The 10,283-nt window shown below is 43.1% G+C and overlaps 1 long non-coding RNA gene across 1 annotated transcript; it reads left to right on the top strand.

Moving 5' to 3' along the window:
- The first annotated feature begins 82 nt into the window (after nt 1–82).
- Nucleotides 83–4,319, top strand: LOC119144273. The gene is made up of 2 exons (XR_005103037.1): nt 83–150; nt 1,912–4,319. It is a non-coding gene; the product is annotated as an uncharacterized LOC119144273 (long non-coding RNA).
- Nucleotides 4,320–10,283: the final 5,964 nt, after the last annotated feature.

The following is a 10,283-nucleotide window of genomic DNA, read 5'->3' on the forward strand; positions in this document are numbered from 1 at the left end:
GCGGGGCCGGAGGGGCCGTGAGGGGCGGGCGGACGGCTGCTGGCAGCGACGGGGTGGCTGCGGGGGTCGGGGGAGCCGGGGACAGAGGGAAGGCTTCTCCGGACGTGCCTGAAGAAAAGCTTGGGCCAGGAGAGCTCAGCCCTTGTAAAGGTACCGGCTGTTAGCGAGGGCCCTGCTTGGGGGCGTCCCGTTCCCGTGGGCTTGCCGCTGCCGGTCGCTGTGCGCCGCGGGGGCCTGGGCGGTGTGTCACCCCCCAGCGCCCCTTCCGTGGGGCCGTGACCGCCGGTTTGGGGACGGCAAGAAGGTAAAAAAGCGGCGTCGGCTCGGTATGGCAACATCGAGCACTTATCTTGGCTTCCTCGTGTGCTGACAAAAATGTCTTGAATGTTAAGCACCTATCCGTACGCAAAGCTTTTAATACGTTGCCCGAGGTGACGCGATTGAAATGGTGGCGCTGTGTCAGGCCGCCTGCGACGCGCACTCGGGAGGGGACAGCCGCAGAGAGCGCTGCCGTGTGCCGGAAAGCCGTGTCTCGGTGGGGCAGAAAACATAAACGTTTTATGAAAGATAATAGACTTCAGCGCGGGCGGGTTTTAAAACATACTTTACATCATCGCCTCCAGTAAAAACAAGATGTGGATTCCGCGGGAGTCGGTTTCTGCTGGCTGCCGTTGGAGTTAGTGCTGCTCCCTTGTTTCTAAAATCTAAATCCGAGGGGTTTTTCAGCATGCTATTCACTGCTGGTTGAAACTACCCGTTTTTCGTGTTACTCGCGTGGAAAAAACCACCCCATAAAAGCATGGTTTTCAGCTTTATGGCATAATAGTAGAAGGAAATTAAAACAAAGAAACAAAAAACTCTTCCAGAGCTGTCCAAATAAAATAATTCCATATATCCGATTTAGATGTTTAGGTATTTATTTAGTATAAAGGTCTGCATTTGATTTTTTAAAATTTAAGCTATAATTATTTATAACTGAAAAGCACCCTCAAATTATTTCTTCTCGCTAGTTATTGTGCAGCCGTTGACTTGTACAGAACAGTTTAAAAAAAAAAGGAAAACCCAAATCCCCTAGGCAAGAGGGTGTGCAAATAATACTGGAGAGGAAATTGGAACTAGTGAGTAGGCAGAAACGGGGACAGAGATGTGGGCTGGGATTATGCAGATTTCACGGTGAGAACAAAGAACCTGAATCTGATGCAGTAAATGGATGAGAAACCCAAGAATTAGTCGTGGAACAGGATTGACCTGGAATATGTCTTTGGTGGCATTTTGAGCTTAGTGCTGCAAAGGCATAAGTGTGAGGAAGTCAGAGGAAGAAATTGTGCATAGTGATGCTAGCTGTTACAGGGACAACAATGAAAGTTGATGAGTGAGCCATCTAAGACAAGACAGTATGTTAATTATATTGTTAGCAGAAGTCAAAATAAGATGTGGACTGGAAAAAGCAGCAATCAAATATGTTCCTTTCCTCTTTGCTATATAGGACAGTCTATATATGTTATCTTTCCAACAATATTAAATTAACATAAAAGAAGAGATTAATTGGGTAATAACTAGGCTATTTATAGACCTCTGCTGCAGAAGACAGTGAGACTTTCAAAGCTCAAATGTCAGAAGTATGAAGATAAAGCAAAGTAGACAGAGATAAATCCGTCTTTCACAATGTAGTATCACTCTCAACATCAAGGTGAGGTGAGGGCATGGGTGCAAGAAATCATCTGCAGTAAATTTCTGGTAAAATGAAGGTTGGTAGGGGGCCTTGAAAAGCCTTGAATGCATGATATGGTCCTGATCAGTCACAGTTACCACATCTTACTAATGACATTTTAAAGCCCTTCTAGATTAACATGGAGTTCCCTTATACAGTAGATTTTAGAGAGAAATCCATACTGGTTTCTTTTCTTTCAGCTAAAAGGCCACCTTACAACTTTGGGGTTGACAACACAGCAGATAATGTCTTCTCTTGTTTTGTTCTCTCGATTGTACCTTGTCATGTATTTATGTGTGAAAAATGTATTCAAAGGTGAAGACTGTATGAACTGTATATAACTCATCAATGAATTCCCCCGCAGATTTGCTTCTTTTGAAATATGCCAATGGAAATGAAAGCTTGCCCTCCCTGAGTTACCTGGTTTGTTTTCATCTCATATGACCTCATTCACAGAGGAAATGCATTGCTGGCACAAGGGAATTGTTTACTCTAAAACTGTTTTCTTAGTGACTGTGGAATTGGAAATTGAATGCTACCATAAATGTTGCTCTCCAAACTGCAGTTGTACATAAAGCAATACTTAATTAATCTGACCTTAATAAATAACATCACAAAGTGTATAATTGTAAAGAGCAAGCTGACCGACGTCTGTATATACCCTGAGGATAGGGAGGGAAAAAGAATGGATAAAACATGCTCATTTCTTTGCTAATTAATCTTTAGAAGAAGCTTCAGTACAACAGTGATGTGTTTAGAGAGGGAATACAAGTAGATGAAAGCAGCCAAACTGTAAGAGCTGTTGCAGCTGTGGTTTTCTTCTTTGGTTTTGTTAATTTAAATCTTTCAACAGACTTTTGCAATAACAGTGTTGTGGGTTGAGATATTCAATACTAACCAAAGTGTGGCAACTGAAGAATCAAAGTTGTCATGTAAACACAGAAACAAGTTTGTAAATTGGTAACACTACAGCACAAATGGCCCATATTAGAAGTGCCCTTTTGATCTTCTTAAAGGGTAAATGCTCCCAAAACATACTAGGTACATGTAAAAGAAACACGGCTTGTTTTAAGATGCCTTCAAGAGAAGGGATGAAGTTTTAGAAGAGCAGGTGGCAAGGCTGCAGCCTCTAGCCTCTGGAGTCACTTGTATTGTGCCCAGCTATTCATCTGCTGAGTTTTCTGGTTGTGTTTTCTGCATACTGGGAAGGGGAAAGGGAGACTGGGATTGATAGGCTACACAGTGGTAAAGCCAGAGCCTTCTTGGGGTGATTTCCATCTAGCCTGTCTTACTGCATTTAGAAAAAGAAATACCAGTGAAAGAGTAACTTCCAAGGCCAAGGAAAACAACTTTTTCCTTTTATCCTTCTAAGGTAAGCTGTTTTTCTTTCTGTCCTTCCCCCTTTTTTTTGTAGCAAGCCTAGGTGGGACATCCAGCAGCCCTCAAGAAATGAACATTAATGGCTACGAGAGATTAGAGCCATGTTAGTAATTCTGGGTTCCTGTGAAGCTCCAGGTTTTAGAATAATGGCAGCCTAGACAGGTGGTTCCTGTCAACCAACTTTCTTGATTTCTTCTTGAGGAAGAATAGCGCATGGGAAAATCAGAGCTGCTGTACTTGATCAGAAAAGGATCTGTCTTTACATATATATAATGTACTGTCTGTCTCTGACAGCGGTCCATAGAGGATACTTGGGAAAGAGAGAGATGATGGCCTGTATGTGGTGTTGACTAATGTAGCTGGCTGAAGCATGTATCACACCTGGTTGTCTGCCTGGCTGCGCTTCCCCAAACCAATCAACAGGCCCCCCGTAGCTGGACAGCAGCTCGCGTACCAGTCATCGTGCTGGGCAGAGATCATGGAATTGTTCTTGTATTGCAGGGCAAAAGGGCTCCCGGAGCACTACCCAGGCTAGAATACCCTGGCTAGGTACCCTCTTTGCTGGAGAGCTGTTGGGCTGATCTTGTGGGTCTTCCTAGACTTCCCGTACTGCCATACTCAGCGTATTAGCCAGGAGGTGCTTGCTTGCAGCCACCAGCTCCCCAGATGTCCTTATCTGGTGAACTCGGGCAGGGAGAGGCCCAGGGGCTTCTGCAGAGTAACTCCCCAAGGTTGCCAGCACACAGACAGGTGGTGGTTCTAGGTAGCCCAGGCTCAGGTCAAACCAAGGCAGGCTGCCTGCTGGGAGCAGAGGAGGTGTTGGGGGCTGGTTTTGTGGTACAGAAGCAAGCAACATGCACATATATAGGCCAGCCACCAGCCTAGTTTCTCAGGGCTTCTGCAACAGTGTTGGGATGAACACACTGGAAACAAATGCTGAAAGCAGTTTAAACCAGAATTTTGTCTTCATACTTTTCTTCAAGCTTAGTTAACTGTTTAATGTGTTTGCCACAGTTGGTTTTTTTTTTAAAGTAAAACGATATCCAAAATGAACAACTTGAAATTGTGAATCATTATGTTTTGTTTTCTATGTAATGCTGAAGAACTGACTGTACCAATATTTTGCATATTGTGCAATAGAGCTATTGAAATAAAATTAATGAAATTAAGGAAGGTTTTAGTGTCTTGTGTCTTAAAAAGCCATAAATTAAACTTGGGTCCAATTTCATGTGGTGTCTGTGTTTCTATTTGGTACACTGAGTTATACCAGACCTCACACTGGAACAATTTGCTGTTCACACTTGGACATAAGAGACTCCTTGGCTTGCTAAGTATTCCTAGGGTGCTGTGAGTTGGAGAGTGCCAAGCAGCCTCCCTCTCCTCAGGTGGCATGGAAGAGCAGGCAAGAATGGGCACAGGAGGGAACAGGCTGTGGTGCCCTTTACATGGGAAGGCTCAGTGCTAAAACTTCAAAAGATCTGTAAGAAGTGAAAGCAGGCATTTCACACTGGGACATCTGCTTTGTCTCTCGACATAAAAGCACCCATTCTCTGTTGTTCTTGTCACCCCAAAAATTATACTAAAGCAGGTGATTGCAATGGAAGTTCATGTTACAAGATAGCACACGTGACACCGTTGTTAACAGCAGCTGTCTGGCCAGCTCGGAAGCCAGAGAGACGTGAAGTGCACGTTTGGCTGACCCCGAAGCCATGGCAGGCTGTGTGATACCCCATTGCCTCGCCCCTATTCCGTCACATCACATATGGAGGAGAAGCGGCTGCCAGTGCTGCACTTTCTGTGGGGTGGCACCTACCTTTCACTGGAAAACTAGGTGATCAGAGGAAGGGAAGGGTCTCGCAGACCTAAGAAACCCCACTGACCCCTTGTTTAACAAACCGAGAACAGTAATGTGAGGATTACTGTGGTTTCACCCGCCTTTGCTCCCTCTCTGTCTAGGAAATCCACAGCTGCTGTGGTTTGCAGTTACCAGTTACCATCTCTAAGCTCATGTTGTGATGCTGTGACACAGTGCACTTTAATACAGAATTTCATCTGTGGAGAAACTAGCTCCTTGGTCACGATCTGTTTTTAGGTTTCCATGTAGTAATTCCAGCTGGACAGCTGAGGGAGGAAGCCTTTCCTGGCTGTTTTTGATGAAGTGATTCAGGAATTACTATTGAAGCTACCGCATTGCTCGTATCATGTTTCACCATTCCTCAGAAGCAGCCTTCCACCCATCACTGTCATTATTACCTTCCTAGATATGTATTCTCATTAATGCTTTCACATTTTAGCGAGATAGGGAGTATTATTGTGATGATACTTGCAGCAACTTCTGACCTATTTCTTTCATTTTACCTGATTTCTGCTCAGCAGCTTGGAGGTAAAGTTGCTCCTACCCAAGTTGGTAGAGTTGTTTTTCCAAAATAGGCATAATTTTGTGCATTATATCATCATACCTTTTGAAACATGTACCTCTAGGTAATTTTAAAGATTGAAAGGTCCTGAATGTCTATGAGTTTGCTCTGCTTCAGGATTAAGCTACCAGTTATACCACCACAAGTCATTCAGTCAAGCCATGTCTATTATACGTGCATTTATATAACTCAGTCTTATTACAGAAGATTGAATTAATGATTTGCAGTCTTGGTAGGCCTCTGGTTTCTCAAAAAACTTACCTTTTGTAGGTGATGATCTTAGGTAGTTGACAGTGTTTCACGTTTCTAGAGTTGCTTGGCCTACCCCACATAGCTGCGTGGGAGAGCTTCATACTCTGCCATGGCTCTTTGCTCTGCAGCTGCACTCTTAAAAACACTGGAAGAAGTTAAATTACCTCCTCCAGGTTCGTGCCAGGTTCACCGTCAAAGCAATTCAGAGAACTTACTTTGCTCAATCTTTTAACACGAATTAAATCTGTTTCCAGTTCCAGGTAACACGCTGGATACACAAACACCAGCCTCTTGCCAGTGCTGTGTTTCTTGGATGCAATTACGCAACATCTGCCCTTGTTATCAGTCCCCGATAAACTATCCTTGGCATGCACTGCAGAGGAGCTGCTGTTATGCAATGGAAAGTTAGATCTCTTGTACATAGCTCTGTTCTCCTCCTCTAACCCAAGAAATGAGTACAAAATAGCTTGCTGAGAGCAAGCAGTTCAGCCATTTCTCCCCCTTGCACTGCTATTAAATCCATCAGAGTTGCTTGTGCTCCTCCAGGTCTGTTTCCATCCTCTGGGAGCACAGCTCATTGCCATCCAGCTGTCAGCCAGGGAAAGGACCACGTGTACAGATGGGCCCTTTCGCTTTGAAGGGGGAAAAAGGAAATCGGAGACACTGTTAGCGTTTGCTTTGCTGCATATAAACTCGCTTTGGTATAAACACTGGAGAAATACAGGAACATAAGGAGCTTTGAAATAGGATTTAAAAAGGAATCAGTGCCTTATCTTCCATTTGAGAGGAAAAAAAATGGTGTGAAGGACAGAGGGTAAGTCAGCCAGAAGAAGGAAGAAACCAAAATTAGAATAGCAAAAAAAGAGAATACTACTCAAAAGCAGCAGGAAAGAGCAGGCATAGATTGCCAATTAACACTTCATATCAAAGGAAAATTCTGATAAAAACCTTTTTCTCCTTCTAAGAAGCATCATACATTTGCAGTATCTACTGCAGCAAAGCAATCTTTACAGAAAAGAAGGCCCAAGAGAATAAGCCAAGTAGCTGCAAAGCTTGTGGAAACCGTTTCACATAGCTTACAACTAGGACAAAAACAGGACACAACCCCATGGGAGCCTGGGGCTTCAGCATCGCTGCCCTCGCTCACCAGCTGATTCGCACCCTGTGCCAGCTACAGGGGGTCCGAGGCCCAGACCAGCGTCTCTCACCCCACACATGCCCCTGGGGATGCGTTTACCCTGTGTAGAGTCTCAGGCTGCCCAGGAAGACCACCACCACCACTCCACCCCACCCCACAAAACCCCCCAACAATCTACAAATGCTTTAACACCTAAACCTGGAACAAGCAGGCATCTCACAGTGCTACAAGTGCTGAATGAAGGTAACTCTGTAGTAACTAGCAGTAGTACATTTGGTGGGTTGTCACACAGATACGGGCACCTTTTTGAGGTGTCCGTAACCAGCATTTGCGTGTGTGGACATGCATGTGTATCACAGCCCTCTGTGTGTGCTGGGGCAGGGACTGTCTGTTGGTGGGGACATCCCTTCTCTGCCCTGAAGCTGGTGAAGGCGCAGTGACGATGAAGAGCAGGCAGAAGACTTTGGCTCTGTCAGCAGGACCTACAGCTCCTGTGGAAACTATTGCTACAACTACAGAAGGCAGGAAAAGCACCTGCTTGTTTCCATACTGATAGTGGACATGTGGATCATGGGCATGAGGTTTTTGGGCAAGTGAAAAAACAAACCAAAAAAGAAAAGATTTTTAAATTTTAGAGACAGAACAGGACTGGACACAAACGCAAAGCCCACATCAAAATAAAAGCAGGTATAAAGATTAAAAAAACACCAAAAAGCAGTAATTGCTTTGGTATTTGGTTGTGTACAGAGCAATTCACGGCTGTGATTAATTCATTAGAACATCTTTAAAACTCCAAGTGAGCTCAGGCTTAGCCAGGCAAGAGCATGAACATTTCAACTGGCATTTTAAATGGCACATTCAAAAACTGCAGTCAGCTACTTTTCCAGATTTTCTAAAATCTTACTAAAAAAAAAAAAAAAAAAAAAGGCCTTGACAGGTCAGAGCCTCCCAGCTCCAGCCCATCATGCTCCAGTCCCCAAGGAGGAGAGGAAGGAAAAACAATCATTTGAATTTTAATTTTTTCCCTCGCTTTCTATTGGGCAAACAATTCACTCGACCCTTCCAGAGCCCGTCACTGCTGTAACAGTTCTTATTTGCCATTGTATTTTCTGGATGAGATGGCGGTATTTATAGCAACTTTCTCAGTCCCTTGCCTAGTTGACTCGTTATTGCCAAGACACTGACAGAGCAGTAGCAGAAGACAACTACTCCAGCTGAAAGTACTATTTTTTTTGTATAACAAATTACCTGTGGACAGTCATCAGCCCACAACAGAGTGAGTCAGAGGAAATTATTGTTTATCATTTACAGAACACATGTGACACTGCACATGTTTGAAAGCCAAGTCCCTGCCTTGAATAGCTTAGATTTAAATTAGCTGAGGCAGCAGAGGAGGGAGGGCAAGCCTTGCCAACTCGTGGCATGGTGCCTGGTAATAGGTCACCAAGCAGGAAAGGAAACCCTGGCTTCATTATCAACATCAGGCCTGCGCTCAGGTGTCGGTGACTTATTTCCTGGAGATATCACCAAACGTGACCAAAGCCTCTTTAGAAGAAAACTTAGCTCCTGCTATGATGCAGCTAGAACATCATATTTTCATGACTAATAGTGGAGAAGTCCAAATAAACGAGCCTTAAAATACAAAGTATTTCTGCAAAAGGCAAGCAGATTGTACACGTGCCAGGTACTGTGCACAGATGGTACAGACAGATGGACGCTGGCATCCCCAAACGCCGAGTTAATGTGATGACGGGAAGAAGTATCCTTGAGCGTTTATTCATCCAAGTTGGAGCCTCTTAGGTAGGATGAAGGACGGAAAGTTGAGCAAACAGAAAATAGCACAAAACAGTGACCTAGTCAAAAAGCTGCTATCAGAAGGGCGTGTGTGTGTCTGTGTGTATGTAGAGGTAGGGAGGGAGAGGAAGAATTGTAATTAGGTCACAGGGACCAAAAGACAAATAACAGGACAAGCTTATCTAATACCTGGGCTGTCACTACACAAGTGCCAGAACAGAGGATGCACAAACAATTAAGAGTTTTTATACAGCTAATTATGATGACAGAGGATTTGTGGAATAAAATACCTAAATTAAAATAGTGTTAATAAAAAGCTAAAGAAAAATCAAAGGGGAAAGCACTGGAGCTATGCCACGTGAGCTACAACAAAAAGCTACCTGTTCAAGAATAAAAGGAACAATGTTTTGATAATAAGTATCTGTTGGAATAGCAGCACAGTAGAAAACAGTCCACCAAGTTCTTGCAATAGTTTACGTAAGTTACAGGAATGGCTTTCAGTCAACCATGATTACTAGGGTGAATCTGGTTAAGACCAAAAACATGTATGGAAGCCAATCATGAAACAAGCTTGTCATTCTGGAGGAAGGAAAGAGTAAACAGCAAAATAAAGATGTTCCTGTGTATTTCAACAGATCAGAACTACTAGAAAGCTTCCTGTCAAGATAATCCTCAAAAAACAACAACAGAAAATATTTAGTTGTATTCTTATTAGTAAGACAACTAAACAAACACAAAAAGTAGATCAAAATGCCTGACCAGAGAATGTTCAGCAGCTTCTCTGCTTCAGTTGACGAAGTATGATCAGACACCCCTAGCAGCCAGGAGCATGGACAAAAGTGATTCAAAAATAACTCCCTCAGCTACCTCTGTTCAGCTCCACTAATTAAAACAAAAGCCTATTGGAAGACCAGCAGATAATTTGAAAAACAAAACCAATCAAACAAGAAAACTGAAGGAGATTTGTACACTTGCCTCGTGCTAGAGAACGACAAAATAAAGCCAACAGGTAAATCAGGGAAGAAACAAGACTCTGGAATTTAAGGTCAATCAGGCAACACAGGAGAAAAAAATGTAACAATTTACTGTGCTTTTCTAACCCTATGAGTATATGCATTGAGATGTATGCAACAAGTGACAGGAAATCCCAAGTTTAATGTCAATGTGAAGAAACCATCTGTGAAGAACACAACTGATTTAACTGAAAAATATTTTACCCACAGGAAAGAAAATGACTTTTCACATTGCAGTCAGTAAGCAGTAACACCAGAAGTCAGGAAAAAAATGTGTAAGCTAAGTAGCCAAAGATGAGTCATACATCAGACCTTATGAAAAATGTATAACTAATTCATCCAGTGTTTACAGAGGTTTTGATTATGTAAAGCAAATAGAACCCTTCATAAACGCTGTAATTTAGAGTATTTTCAATTAACAATGAAAAGTAAAAAGTGATTTTGCACACACCACACAACCAAATTTGGGGAGGGGGGGGGGAAGTGTGTGTGTATCATCTATTCTGGAATCAATTAATAATATTACAGAGCTTTCCAGTTAAGTTATTCCCATTTTACAAAGACAGCAAAGCAAAAAG

The sequence above is a fragment of the Falco rusticolus genome, chromosome 3, assembly GCF_015220075.1.
Source record: "Falco rusticolus isolate bFalRus1 chromosome 3, bFalRus1.pri, whole genome shotgun sequence".
Taxonomy (NCBI): domain Eukaryota; kingdom Metazoa; phylum Chordata; class Aves; order Falconiformes; family Falconidae; genus Falco; species Falco rusticolus.